Source organism: Panthera tigris, chromosome B1, assembly GCF_018350195.1.
Source record: "Panthera tigris isolate Pti1 chromosome B1, P.tigris_Pti1_mat1.1, whole genome shotgun sequence".
NCBI classification, from domain to species: domain Eukaryota; kingdom Metazoa; phylum Chordata; class Mammalia; order Carnivora; family Felidae; genus Panthera; species Panthera tigris.
The window spans coordinates 150,168,720-150,182,712 of record NC_056663.1 but is presented as its reverse complement, the minus strand read 5'-3'; the positions used below and the strand labels follow the sequence as shown (position 1 = coordinate 150,182,712).

At 32.7% G+C, this 13,993-nt stretch overlaps 1 pseudogene; it reads right to left on the bottom strand.

The window, feature by feature from the left end:
- The window catches only part of LOC102958944, a 53,244-nt pseudogene that overhangs the window by 14,575 nt on the left and 24,676 nt on the right, over nucleotides 1-13,993 (bottom strand).

The window sequence follows — 13,993 nt, the reverse complement described above, 5'->3', positions numbered from 1 at the left end:
TCTTTTATTTTTATCCAAATCCATGTTACTCTTAGAGGTTATTTTTTATCTGATTTTTTTAACCCAATGTTTTTGTTTTTAATATCAATGAGAGTGAAGACTGATTACCTAGACCACAAAAGCAATAACCTTAAAATTAAATCAGAGAAATCTTTGTGAATTTTAACATTATGATCTATTAATTATAACATGGTCTTATATCAGTATAAGGATTATAACACAAACTTTTCTTAAAAGAAAAATTCTTAATTTTTCTTCCAAGCAACTGAAAACATTCAAGAAGAATTTAAGTGGAGAATATTTGCACATGAGTCACAAACTACTAAAAAATCACTCTAAATACCACATTTTCAGAGATAAACAGAGACTCTGTTTAGCCTGCATATCGGAGACTTATAATTTAGCAAAAAGAAGGAAAACCATGAATATACTTAACAAGTCTCACAGCAGCAAATATTCTTCTATAACCACACACTAAATACTAAAGTACTTTGGTTTACTATTGGCTTCTATCTTTCTTCCACTTATCCTCATTTTAGAATATATCATGGCCATTTACTTGAATAAGACATGCTACATCACCAAAATAACACACAGATGAAGTTTTAGGATTCATTTTATGATGCATTAATGTGTTTTATAGGCAGATTCACACACACTGGAGAAAAAAGAGATTATTTTCAAAAGTCTGTTAAGACCTATGAGCTATATATTTTCTATGAAATCATATCATAAATGCACAAGACCATAATAAGTTAGGGAGTTGCAAGGGGCATAGATCTCCTAAGTTAGAATGTGCTGTGAAAGTCCTACAGAAACATTTCTTAAATTGAGGATGATGATATGTAGGAGATGGAGTACTGAAGGGCATATGAAGGGTAAAGTAGGGATGCAAAAAGTAACCAATTGTTGTGGCTAGAGAGAATGACAAATCCTATGAAGGTGGGAGTAATCCTTTGCCCCCTATCTGAACATGTTCTCTTCCTGAAAAGAGACATTGAAAGTTTAATAGGGATCACCATGATGTTAAAAGACCACATAAGGCATAGTTGCATTATTCTTTGGCAGTTACTTAAAAAAAATTATATACAATTAATTTGCCACAGCTACTTTGTTTTATGCTAATTAAAGCCTAGATATTTGCTCTTGTATGAGATTAGACTATCAGCATTAGTTCAACTTGATTCTGGAAGCCTGCAATACTGTGTTTATTACTTATGTAAATTTGGTTAATTACACACCAACTCAGTTATTTATTGCATTTCAATTAGTATCCTTTTAATAGTTACTAACTCTTTAATTAACTCACAAGAATAAGAGGTGTCTTGTTAAATGTAAATTAAATAGTTTTAAATAGACAATAGATTGCAAATGGTAGATTTACTGCTAATGCTATAGAAAACTGTTGTTGAAGAACTAAATGTACTCAATACCATCTGCCTTCATCTCTAGGCAAGAAGAGAATTGTAGTTTCTTTAGAATCCTTTTTAGGCCAAAGACCAGACCAAGACAAAACCAAAGTATGGCAAGTTTTTGTTTTGTTGTTTTTGCAAGAGTGTGTTAAATGTAATTTTGAGTTTTGGCTTATTACTGATGAAAAATTCAAACAAAGAGAAAGAAACGTAAAATCTTTCTTGAGTGTGGCATTACTTCTAAAATGAACATTAAAAGGCTTAAAAATAATCCATGATCACTGATTTATCTGTCCAGTGTACAAGGGAGCAAACTACTACAGCTCTTCCTTAAGTGCTCCCTTATGACCTAACAAGAAAATTAATTACCAGGGCACAACTATATGGCAACAACCATGACTATGAGGAAGACTGAATGTCAATGGGCTGACACTGTAACCCAGTTTTGTGAACATAAATGTTTCTTTTTTAGCTAGTTTATTTCTCAGAGGTGAAATAAAGACTTGGCTAAGATTTAGAGAGAATCTAATTTCATTTAATAGCAAGTTTTACTCCTCGCAAAGGGAGTTCAAGAGCATTTCTGGATTCTGTTATTTATGTCTTGTGACTGACAGAGTCTGTCACTGTAAACACCCACAATAGGTGGAAGGGGGTTTGTACATATTCCTCTGCTATATCCTCCACACTTTGGATGTAAAAAGGTTTAAAATGGAGGAAAAATATTTTAAGATCTGTTGGGCCAAGGTTTGGTATACCTACTGTAACAGAATAATACACCATATAGTTATGCTGACATAAATTCCTGAAATTTAAACAAAGTATTTAGTTTTTTCTTCAAGATTATAATATCTCAAAATGATGAAATCAAACAGTTAAGGCAATAATATCATCAAATGTAAAATTAATGGAAAAATTATTAAAAAAACACCATCATGTCTTCAGCAGTACTCAAATTACATTTAAGTTTTATAATCACTGTCAATATGACAGCCTCAGATAGTCCCCTTTTCCTCCTTTCTTTTACAGCTTCCAAGATATTCTGTTTTTCTCCAGGAATTAGTGAACTGGAATAGTATCCATCATAGAAGATTCTGACTGCAGGCAATGTTATACTGTGAATATTACATGAGACTACTTACTACATTCTACATTTTCCTTTCTATCATTACTTTATATCATTTCAAAATGATAAAGTTTTCTACTAAATATTCATTTAAACTTTTTAAAAATAAAAAGTTCTATCGTCAAATTCCTTTGCAGAACTCAAGTGCGTAAAAAAGGTCTACAAATTTCTTGAGGTAATTAATCTTGGCAATATTCTCTAAAGAATATGCATCTTGCTCTTCCCATGAAATTCTTTCTAAAGAAGCATCCTGAGGATCTATTCTTAGCAAAACTTTTCTAACCAGAATATCAAATGGTATAGCATTTACATTCTGGAGCGATAGGTCTGAGTTTGGGTCATGCCTCCAACAATCAGCATCTAAATGAAATGGGTAAATTTCTTAAGCTCTCCAAATTCAAATATTTAATTTTCAATGAGGATAATAATTATTAACATCTTAAGTTTTACATGAGGATTTATTGATATATTACGTGAGAATTATTTGCCAGATGTTTAATGCAGTGTTTGGTACTTAGTGATTGCTAAATAAGTGATATTGTGCCTATTAAAATATTAAAGGGTTCTGTTAGATTTAGGGACAGAAACATGGTGCTATATGCAAATAAGAAAATATATGCTATTATACTTTGTAAATGAATAATTATTTCCCAGGTTTAAACTATAATTATTTGAAAAAAATTTTTTTCTTAAATTATGTAGCCACAAAACAAAATAAAAATATTAATGGCTTATAGGGACTCTACCTACAAGTTATGCAAAGACATTTTTATAAGCTATTCTTTCGTTAGCGAAGACAACTTTGATAACTACTTTATGCAGTTTAGTTCCACCAACTTAAATATTATTTTACTTCCTTCATATCATTACTATTTATATATATTTATTTAAGCAAACCATGTCACCGTACTACCCTGAGCCCAATCTTCCAGAATTGTCCTACCTCTGGAATCCTAAAATCTATTCCGCACATATTGCACGACCTCACCACTCTTCCTGTACCTACCAAGCCACTGTCACTTTTCAACAGTGAAGTTTTTATCTGGTTTGGGAGAGACCACTGCATGTACAAGGCTTAGAGGTACTCAGCTCCCCGAGTCCACAGCTCCAAATGTTTGTATAGCTCCTCATCCTGACATTTTGGGTTTTTTTTTTTAGTTTCAAAGAATGGGAAATGTATTAAACTGTTCATGTATAATTTGATCAATGAAACCAAGGGATTTTTTAAACTAAATTCTACATCCAATGTGGGGCTCAAACTCAAAACCTCAAGATCAAGAATTGCATGCTGTACTAACTGAGCCAGCCAAGCACCCCAAAATCTTGTTCTTTGCAAAGATAAATAAAATTGATACAACTTTAGCTAGACCTATGAGATAAAAACAGAAAGGACCCCAAAGAGAAGTAACAACTGACACCACAGAAATACAAAGGATTGTTAAGAGTATACTATAAAAAACCATATGCCAGCAAACTGAACAACCTAGAATAAATGGATAAATGTCTAGAAACATACAACCTTCCCAAACTGAATTAGAAAGAAATAGAAAATCTCAACAGACCAATTATTAGTAACAAAAGTGAATTGGTAATCAAAAACCTCCCAACAAACAAAAGTCCAGAACCAGATGGATTCATATGTGAATTCTACCACTTATCATTACCCTGATACCAAAACCAGATAAAGACATATAAAAAAGGAAAACTACAGGCCAAGATTCCTGATGAATGTAGATGCAAATCCACAACAAAATATTAGTACACTATAATTAACAATACACTAAAAATAACATTACCACTATCATTCAGGATTAATTCCCAAGATGGAAGGATGGCTTAGTATTTGTAAATCAATCAATATGATAGACCACATCAACAAAATAAAAAATAAAAATCATATGATCAGGGTGCCTGGGAGGCTCAGTTGGTTAAGCATCCAAGTCTTGATTTCGGCTCAGGTCATGATCTCATAGTTTGTGAGTTTGAGCCCCGTGTTGGGCTCTGCACTGACAGCACAGAGCCTACTTGAAATTCTGTCCATTTTCCTCTCTGTCTCTGTCCCACCCCCCACTCACACTCTCTCTCTCTCTCAAAATAAATAAATAATACTTAAAAAATCATATGACAATTTAAATAGTTGAAGAAAACACATGACATAATTGAACATCCATTCACCACAAAAATTCTCAACAAAGTGAGTTTAAAGGGAACATAACATAATAAAGACCATAAATGAAAAACCCACAGCTAACATTATAGTCAATGGTGAAATAGTGAAAATGTTTCCTCTGAGATCAGGGATAAGACAAAGATGTCTATTCTTGCCACTTTATTCAGCATGGTACTGCATGTCCTAACCACAGTTATCAAACAAGGAAGGAAAAGATATAAAAGTAACCAAATACTGGTAAGGAAGACATAAAACTGTCACTATTTGCATATGACCTACTATACATAGAAAACCCTAAAGACTCTACCAAAAATCTATTAGAAGTAATAAATGAATAAAGTTTCAGGGTAAAAAATTAATACATGGAAATTGATTGTATTTCTATACACTAATAACACTTAGCAGAAAGAGAAATTAAGAAAGCAGTCCTATTTACAATTGCACCAGAAAGAATAAAATATCTAGGAATAAACTTAACCCAGGGGTAAAAGAACTAACTCTGAAAACTATAAACTATTAATGAAAGAAATTGAAGATGTCATGAATGGAAAGATATTTCATGCTAATGGGTTGAAAGAAGTATACTGTTAAAAAGTCCATACTACCCGAAGCAATCTATAGATTAAAGCAATCACAAAGCATTCTCCACAGAACTAGAACAAATAATACTAAAATTCCTGTGGAACTACCAAAGACCCTGAATAGCCAAAGCAATCTTGAGAAAGATGAATAAAGCTAGAGGTATCACAATACCAGATTTCAAGATATACTGCAAAGCTATAGTAATCAAAACAGTATGGTATTAGCACAAAATAGATACATAGATCAATGAACAGAATAGAGAGTCCAGAAATAGACTCACACTTAGATAGTCAATTAATATAAGCCAAAAAAGGCAAGAATATACAATAGTAAAAAAAGATGGTCTCTTTAATAAATGGTGTTAAGAAAACTGGACAGCTATATGCAAAAGAATGAAACCGAACCATTTTCTTATACCATACACAAAAATAAACTCAAAACAGATTAAAGACCTAAAAGTGAAACCTGAAACCATTAAACTCCTAGAATACAGGCAGTAATCTCATTGACATCAACCATAGCAATAGTTTTCTTGATATGTCTCCTTGGAAACGACAACAAAAACAAAAATAAACTATAAGGACTACACCAAAATAAAAAGTTTTGCACAGCAAAGCAAACCAACAACAAAATGGAAAGGCAACGTACTGAATGGAAATATATATTTGCCTATTGTGTATCTGATAATGGGTTAACATCCAAAATATATAAAGAACTTATATAACTTTAAATGGGCAGAGCACATGAATAGTTATTTTTCCAAAGAAGACATACAAATGGCCAACATACATGAAAAGATGCTCAACATCATTAATCATCAGGGAAATGTAAATCAAACCCCCAAAGACATACCTTAGACCTCTAAGAATAGCAAAAATAAAAAAAATAAATAAAACACAAGAAATAACAAGTGTCAGTGAGGATGTGGAGAACTAAAGGAACCCTACACACTATTGATGGGAATGTAATTTGGTACAGCTGCTATAGAAAACAGTATGGAGATTCCTGACAAAATAAAAATAGAAATACCATAAGATCCAATAATTCCACTACTGGGTATTTAGCCAAAAAACAAAATGAAAATTAATTCTAAAAGATATATGCACCCCTATGTTTATTGCAGCACTATTTATAATAACCAAGATATGGAAGCAACCCAAATGTCCATCTATAGATGAATGGATAAAGAAGGTGTGTGTGCATGTGTACAATGAAATATTACTCAGCCATAAGGAAGAATGAGATCTTGCCATTTGAGACAACATGGATGGACCTAGAAGGTATTACATTAAGTGAAATCAGACAGGGAAAAACAAATATCATATGATTTCATTTATACATGGAATCCATAAAAGCAGAAACCCATAAACACAGCGAATGTTATGGATGCCAGAGGAGAGAGGAATGGGGGGATGGACATAATGAATGGGTGATGGGAATTGGGAGATACAAGCTTCCAGTTATGGAATGAGTAAGTCATGAGGATAGAAAGGTACAGCAAAGGGAATGTAGTCAATGGTATTGTTACAGGTAAGCATAGCATAAAATATAAATTTGTTCAATCACTATGTTATAAATGTATAAGCTTATTGAACAACTATGTTGTACACTTGAAGCTAATGTAACATTGTGTGTCAACTCCAATGGAAAAAAAATATTTATACCTCACTGTGGGACAAGGAAATATACTATGTAATGCTGATGTTAAAAAATGTTTGTAACCACAATAAAAATTCACTACTTCCCGGTAAATGTTATTTTAGTGAAAGAATGTGTTTTCCACATACATGGCTTTTAATGCACTTTGTGAAGTCACTAGTATAAAACATGTAAGAATGCTAATTGTGTATGTAAATAAAAACAATGTGGGTGTGCCTGGGTAGCTCAGTTGGTTGAGCATCTGTCTGACTTCTGCTCAGGTCATTATCTTGCGGTTCGGTTCCTGAGTTTGAGCCCTGCACTGGGCTTGCTGCTGTGGGTGCAGTCCCTCCCCCACTTACGCTCTCTCTTCCAAATACAAAAGCAAAACAAACAAACAAACACAATGTTTCTTCACGCAAAAAAACAAAACTGACCAGAGGAATATGCTTCAACAGCATTTTGATAAGTGTTAAAGGTGGTGGGTTTTATTTAACGATGTAAATTTTAATTCTAATGTCTTAAGCAAAATATTGAAATGGAAATTTTGGCTTATACTCCTGATAGGGCTCTCTTTCATAGACTTAGGAACACTCAAAGAACTTTAGTACAGAATCATCAAGTAGGTGGTTAGAATGATTTTTGTCCTTAATCTCTGTGCTCAAAGTGCCTTTTAGAATATCTTAAAACTAGTAATAATTACATTGAAGTGTAATTATTCCAAGTGTTATTTTTTCCCTATTCAGAATGAACCACTTATTTTAAAGAGGATTTTCTAATGAAATAGAGATGTATGACAAGAGACAAATTTTACCTAATAATTCATCTTTTGATTGTTTTTACTGTAATTTTTTAGAACACAATTGCAATAATGGTCCTTGAAAGTTTTATCATTTATATCTTGCTATACTAAGCAGATTTTTTAGAGAAAATGTTCATGATAGTTTACTTTTCTTATTTTTTGACCTGGACTGCATCTCTGAATGTTGAATACCATGACTGCCAGGATAATGGAAGACTGACTCCTTAATTTATACATTCACAACTCTTGCTAAAAGAAGAGAAAGTAAGTTGCATTGCTTTGCTCAGCTCAGTGTGGGATGAGGAAGACGAGCTGAGTGAAGAAGAAAAATGAATGGACACAGTCAATATTTGACACTTGTTACATGATCCTTTTAAGAAAAGAGAGAACAAATTTATTATATAGTTTGCCTACTTATATAGTTATTGTTCGTCTTTGCAGGGTCTGAGAAAACAAAATAGCACGTAAAATTAGAAAACTGCAGAAATCCTTAATCCTGATGCATATACATATACAAATTGAGGTGGCTTAGCTGAAGAAGTGTTAAATGACAAACACTTTAAACACTTGCTAAGTGTTTTCTGTTTCTCAGCTTTTGAAAGCTAATTGGCCAAATGACAATGAGAGAGTGGATTTAATAAAAATGTAATAAACCACCTTTCGTTTCTATTCCCTCTAGTAGAAACTCCTTATTTTTTTGAGGGCACCTGCTCATATTTTCCTGCTTTAGTAATCCTGAGAACAGGAATAACAGAAAAATCAGGCTGAGTATCTGACATTTATGGATTGCTACCTGCTTTAGTGAGTAGGTGGACTTCTTTCTCCCTTCAAATGGATTCCTGATAAAGCTGGGGTCTTCACATTGTAATGGTGATAAACTTTTGCGATCAAAGAAGGGATGCTATATACACATATGTGATGGAGATTATTACAGTAGAAAAAAACACATCTGGTGGAAAATAATTTTGTTAAAACACTTTACAAACATAATTGATACATTTATTCCTAGTACTCAGAGTTGTAAAACCAATAGACAGGTCACTATAGGAGATTCAAAATATTTATTTTCTTAGTTTGCTATCTGATTCTACATATATCCAAAAGACCTGAAGTGGGCCTCAATTTTTCTAACTATAAAGTAGATAATTACCAATCGTATAAGTAAAAGGTTAGAAAAAAATTTTTTTGATATATTTTATCATGGTTGCCCTTTTCTGTCCACAATATTTATCAATGTTTATTTAGCTAGTACACATGATTCATTTTTCTGTTAGTCTCCATGGAGACAACAAGGGACAAAGGTCATGGCTCCACAAAGCATTTCCTCAGGTAATTGCTCAATTTTCATAGCTCTCAAGCTGTTACTAGTGAATAGATAGTCTAAGGGGACATAACATATCAGAGATGTTTGCTAACTCATCCATTTGAAAATGACCTTAGAGAGGTTTTAGAAATTGGAAGCTACTGAAAACTTCTGTAGTTTCACTGGTTCAAATGTGAGTGAAATAGAACAAGGGAATTTTTTTAAAAATATTGTTCATATGGAAATTGAAACAGTCTTAATGACAAGACTCATTTATTATTTCTTTCAGCAAAGAGTTACCAGGTGAAATTGATAGTATTCCACTAACACAGGATAGGACAGATCACACACGTATTTCTTTTAGTGTGAGATGCGTCATGAAGTTAGTTTTGGCAAAGAAAGGGTGCTAGGTCCAAAATAGCACCTTCTCATCTCTGCAAGTGAGTATTGTGACACATTCACATGGTGCTCTTAATTTCCTATTCTCATGTACAGGTCAAAATTCCTAATACACCTCCATGGCATAAAATGTCCTAGACTTAAAATATTGGTTTATATAAAATAAATCATGAAAGCTTTCTGCTCAGCCTGGTACATCTTTATCCTAATGTGCAACTAAAACGAGAAATATTCAGGGGTTACTTTGTAAAATCAGAAAAGACTTTCATTGGTGGTTAAATCAATTTTGATTGACTATTTTCATTAGGAAGTGACTTAATTAAGGTCAACAAAAAAATTATAGACCAACCGCTCTTGTTTGAAGATAAGCTTCTGTTTGAAATATTTTTTATTATGAAGGAATTGATACATTTCCTTTACACCCTGAAACTCACTCCAGAATGACTGGCCATGGGTATGAGCCCTAGTGGTTAATGATTATTTTTGTGTGTACCATTGTTTACACTTAAAATTACCAAGGATAAGGAAACCGTCATTTTTAAGTGAGAAAGGTAAAAGACATACTCTTTAATATTACATTAATCAAATTCCTAACACCTGACAAATGTTTTTGATTATTTTCTGTCAAAATTCTATTAACGTAATAAAATGTGCCAGAAGTTCAGTGTATACATAAAATGTATTTTTAACATTTGGATGAAGTGGTTTTCACTATTAAGTTTTGATACACTTTGATACAATCAGTGTTGCTAAATAATTGGACCAGTAAATCAGATATTATTAGTGAGCTAAATATTCATTTGCATTCCTTTTCTCCCGGTAATTTTTTTTAACTAGAGGCTTATCTTACAATTTCGTGGCATTTTTCTTTGAATTTAGTGATGTAAATCATTTATCTGTAAATAAACTTTGTGAATTAAAACAACCATTTAAAAAAATCTTAAAATGACGTCAGGAGTACATTTATCCCAGAAAGGAAAATCTTACTATATTGATTTCTATTATTTATTTATTCCTAAAATTTCAAGTAAAACATTCAGGATGCCTGTACTGTTACAGTGTCTTTTGTCAATTCAAAAAATCCATTCTAAATTCTCTAAATACTCTAAATTCTCTCGTCCAACTTTAAGGTGAAAAAAAGGGTTTCTTTCTTCACAGTTGATTAATTATTAGAAATTATATTGGTAAATCTACATGACACAAAAAAGGTCGTAATAGCATTAATTTTCCTTTGATAAGGAAGTCTGTCAGGAACTATTCCCCTTCAGTGTCAGTAACCCTGGCAAGAGAAAATCACCTACTTTCAAATTAAATTTAACCTTTTGGAACATTAATTATTTACGCAACAATTTCCTTTCTGAGTATTCAAGTACAGTATTACTCACATGCTTTGACTTTCATGATGATGAATATTTACAAAATGGGGAATGAAGGGATTGAATCCGCTTGGTTGAATTGGTTTTAAGGAGTTTCTATTTTAGCTCTTTTAACTACATGGTACTAAAAAATAGTCATGCTTTCAGCATTAAAAATTTTTAATCAAATGTGTTTTTTGCATGAGAATTATAATACAAAATAACAAAAATCTGTATGTAACACATTTTTACACACAGAGCAATCAAATTAAAACTTTTAAAACTTAACTGTAAAGTTAAAATATGAAGAAGAGTATGATAGTTTTTATAAAGTACACAGTGGTTTATTTTGTTTGTTTTTTGTTTTTTGTTTTCTTGAGTCCTCATAGTTTGCTCAATTTACTGAGGCTAATTTTCATATTGTCCCAGCATGGAACCACTCCAGTGAAAAAGAATGAGACATGGTAATTTGCTGTTTAAATTACAAAATCCTGGATCTCAACTAATCCCCATTCTGGGGCTGTATCCCCACAGATTCTGAATAGATGAGTTTGGGGAGGGAATCACATTGGTATGCAGAAGCTCCCAGGTGATTCTAATGAGCATATAGTTCTTTAAATTCCTTTAAAGCAAGGTCCTCAGCCTTGTTGTGCTTTGCAAGGATCTGGAGACTTAAAAAAAATAAAATAAAATAAGGATGTTTGGGTCCTATGTCCAGCCATTCTAATTTAATTGTTCTGAGCCATGGCCAGAGTGTCATGGTTTTTTAATTTCCCTAAATGATTCCATTGACTGAAACGATTACTTGCATGAGTCACCAGAAAATTCTAGCAGTCTTTATGTTCTTCTTGGTCCAGTTGTGAGCCAATGTTTTCAATCCACTGTTGCGACTGCATCTGAACCTTGATACTCAATCCCTTTTGGACATCACCTCATGCTCTCTGCGTTCTCTTCACATTTTCATTTTGGCATCTCTCAGATGTGATTCATGTTCTCCACTTGAAATCTTAGGAAATATCCTGTCCTTCTCACTTAATATGAGGCACCCATTCATGTCATCCTTGCCTCCCCGATGGCTACATAGAGTACTCCAATCAGATTCTACCGGTTCCCACCAAACACAAAAGGACAAAATAAAGTCTGGTTCTCAGTCCTGAAAACTCCGTGTGACAGTCGTGGAACGGGCTGGAGAACTCCTGTGTCAACTCAGTTCCCCAAGAATCCCTCAAGTGATATGAACTCCTGAACCGATGTCTTCCATTAATTCTTCAGCAAAATTTGACTTATATACCCATACATCCCTGTAGACGCAATCCTTCACTTCCAAGTTCTATAGCCTCCACTGCCCCTTGGAAAAAAATTTACTTTTAATTTGCTCTTGTGTTGTCCAATCTCTCCAGGTGCTTCCTTCTACTCTTCCTTGATTTTCTCTGATCATCCCAGAACTTATAGTTGACATTCTGTTACTTCTATGCACAGATATACATTTCAGCAACTGTTTAGAATAACGTGTTTTGAATTGTACTTATTACTACATTGTTTTAGTTTTTGTTTTTGACTTTTTCTCCTGTTACATTCTGTTGCTGTGGTTGACAATACTGAAATTTACTTTCATTAAACCTTTGAAACCTAATTTCCGAAATATACTATGGAATAGCATATTCACAATCCAACTGCAAAGGCATTGTTCAAAAACTGAAATACTCATCACACAAGATTTGTAAGTTCATGCTGAATATTAAATTCTTCGAAATGCTAAATTATACAGCTCTAGATTATAGTCTGTCTCCTTCAATTTCTTTCAATGAATGTAAAATTGACTCCACCTAGAATTCTAACAAATTGAGGAAGTAATTCAGTCTTTATAGTGAAAAACTATTACTGAGGTGATTTCTGCTGTTTTGTGAAAAATGAAGACTAAAACCTTGTTTCCTGATTGTAAAAAAGTTGGGTTTTTCTGTTTCTGTTTTTACAGAGGATCATATACTAAACAGTTGACTTATAGGCTATTTATATCTTTATTTAATCATTAATGAGTAACATGGAAAAGGACAGATGGTATTTGATAATTCTAAAAAAAAAAGTCTAACTAAAAGGGCTCCCTTTCTACACACAATTGATAAATATATTGAAAGTTATATCAAAATTAATAATATGATTTTTTCCATAAACTACAATGGGTGTAATAGCTTATTAACAGTGTAATGATCAAGTTCTTTCTGTGTATAAATTTTGCTAATATTTTAGTTCCAAATTCTTTACTTCTTCAAGTAACTTCAACTGAAAAGGAATTAAACTCCTATAAAGCCAATTTTGTAAATTATTTTGTGAGTAGCACAAAAATGATACATAATACAACTACATATTAGGTATTTGTATAGTACTTATTTTATTATTATTTTTTTTAGAGAGAAAAAGCACAGGTGGGGGAGAGGGACAGAGAGAGAGACAGGGAGAGGGATGGAGGGAGGCAGGGAGGGGGAGAGAGAGAGAGAAAGAGAGAGAGAGAATGAATGAATGAATAAATGTATATCTCAAGCAGGCTCTATATTAGGCACCAACCCCAACACAAGGCTCAATCCCAAGACCCTAGTATCATGACCTGAGCTGAAATCGAGAGTCAGAGACTCAACAGCCTAAGCCACCCAAGCTCCCCTGTATGTATATTATTGTATTAGTGCATAATAATGAATACAATTAGGTATCTCTGAAGTAGTTTTAACAGAGGTAAAGGCACATAACTTTAAGCAGTGGTGTTCTGGTAAATGATAGCCCTGATCCTCCCCAAAATGTATACATATATGCAAATGCATTTGTTTATTATAAATTTTTCAGATAAAATGTTGTACAGCATACAATATACAAATAATAAAATTTACAGTACTCTGTATTCTAAATTTCATATAGCCAACTGATTCTCCTAGTATGTTTTTTGTTGATTTTTGCTAACTTCATAGGCACTATGATTGCCAGTGTTTAATATCATTCTGACCAATGTTGGTGGATATTTTTATTTACTTTAATAAGCCAGATGAAGTAAAAGATGGCATGCATTGGAACTTCACTCTTAACATTAGGGACTTTTTTGCTGAATTGAATAATTTTTTGAATAATAGAATAGTTTTTTTTTTTTTTTGTATTATTCACAATGTGATGACCAAAGTCACAACACACTTTTAAATTCCAACTGCATAATTAACTTTTTTTTT